The sequence below is a fragment of the Atta colombica genome, unplaced genomic scaffold, assembly GCF_001594045.1.
Source record: "Atta colombica isolate Treedump-2 unplaced genomic scaffold, Acol1.0 scaffold9, whole genome shotgun sequence".
NCBI classification, from domain to species: domain Eukaryota; kingdom Metazoa; phylum Arthropoda; class Insecta; order Hymenoptera; family Formicidae; genus Atta; species Atta colombica.
This window is the reverse complement of record NW_017259583.1, coordinates 1891177-1893038: the sequence shown is the minus strand read 5'-3', so window position 1 is coordinate 1893038 and position 1862 is coordinate 1891177. Positions and strand designations below refer to the sequence as shown.

Genomic DNA, 1862 nt, shown 5'->3' with positions numbered 1-1862 from the left:
TTTTATATATATATATGTATATATAAATTTATATTATTTCTTTGTAATTTTTCATCTATAAATATGTATAAATAATATGTATAAATATTCATAAACATGTATAATCATATATGAAATATGTTTATACAGCCATCTTTTTTTGATAAAATGACTTTTTAGCAGAATTGAGAAGTTAATTTTTCTTTTTTAATTAAGTTAAGTTAAAGTTAACAATCTTGAAAATTTAATTTAAGTTAAGATATAAGTTAATTTATAATGAAATTAATTGAATTAAAAGTTAAGTTAATAAAAAAAGTAATTAAAAAGTTAAAAGTTAAAGTTTTGTTATTTTTTATTTTTTTAATTGATGATTCCAGGGTTCCAGTTTTACAAATAACGGAAATGATAAATATATACTTCATTTAGAAAATATTCTATATTTTATTTATGTTTTGTTTATATATACTGTTTAGTATATAAGATTCGATTATGAATACTGGCTTGTCGTATAACTAAAACTTCAGACACAATACGAGGAAGTAGCAATAGTAATAAAGAATAATAGATTTCAATCTATCAGAAACTAAATTGAAATACAATTTCTGACAGATTGAAATCTGGGAGTGTAATTTGAAATGAGGCAAAAATTAAATAAAAGTGAACAAATTCTAGAATATTTATAATTTCATTGGTCAATACCTAAATTTGTTCACTTTTGCAATTTTCATCTCATTTTAAGTTATCGCTATTGCCGCGTATTATATCTAAGACTTAACTTTAAAGAATTAAATAAAAAATTAATAGTTACAGATAAAATGTAACTAAAGTTAAAAAGTTAAGAGTCTAAAATGTAACTAAGTTAAATTAAAATTAACTTTTTAACTTAATTTTAAATTTTTTAACTTAGCACCCAACCCTGCTGTTTAGTCTAACAGAAATAATAATAATAATAAATAGTAATATGAAAACATTAAAAATAATTAAAAAAGTAATTTTTACATTATTTGATTAAAAAAAAAATTAAGTTAGAAGAAATGTAAAAAAAATGATTTATGTTATATATAATTATATATAAAATTATGCATAACTGTATATGAGCAATTTTTTTTACATTTTTCCAAATTTGTTTTTTTTCTAAAACGAACAATGAAAGCGAAAATCCCTTTAATTATTTTTGGTCTTTTTATATTATTATTATTTGTATTACACTAAATAGTAATTTTATCAAAGAAAGATGGATGTATATAATATGTATGGACATATTGCATATATGATTATATATATATGAATATTTATATGAATATTTATGTATGTTTATACATATTTATATGTATTCATGAAATATTTTTTACGTGATTTATATGTGTATATATGCAAATATAAATGCATTTTATGTTATATTTATAAAATACAAAATTATATTTTATATATATATATATTTTTTTTTTTATAAATGTATATATGTGTATGTATATATGCATTGATATTTAAGAGATTTATTTCTAAAAATAATTTTTAATCATCTTTTTTGACGCGTCTTCATTGCATCACGCATTTTACGCTGTGGTTTTTTAATAGACATCTAATTCGTATTCGATACGCTTGACGGAAATGATTTACGGAATTATAATTGCAATTGCCTTCGTTTTAAATACGAAACAGACACATCATTCACTCCTATAAATGAGCGATTCTAATGTAAACGGATCGCTTTTTTCTAATCGCAGAAATTTTATTTCTTACATGTTTTCAGTTCGTCGCAAAAGACTCGAATTTCTCGGTAGACTCGTGAAATAATTCAAAGTAGGAAGCATTGGAACTCGTATCCAGCAATTTTCCAGATACCGTTAGAATGTTTCTAATGAAACTATGACGGTGGTAAA

General features: G+C 21.3%; 1 protein-coding gene across 5 annotated transcripts in view; it reads left to right on the top strand.

Moving 5' to 3' along the window:
- The window catches only part of LOC108693478 (ATP-binding cassette sub-family G member 1), a 42702-nt gene that overhangs the window by 387 nt on the left and 40453 nt on the right, over positions 1–1862 (top strand). The window lies entirely within an intron of this gene.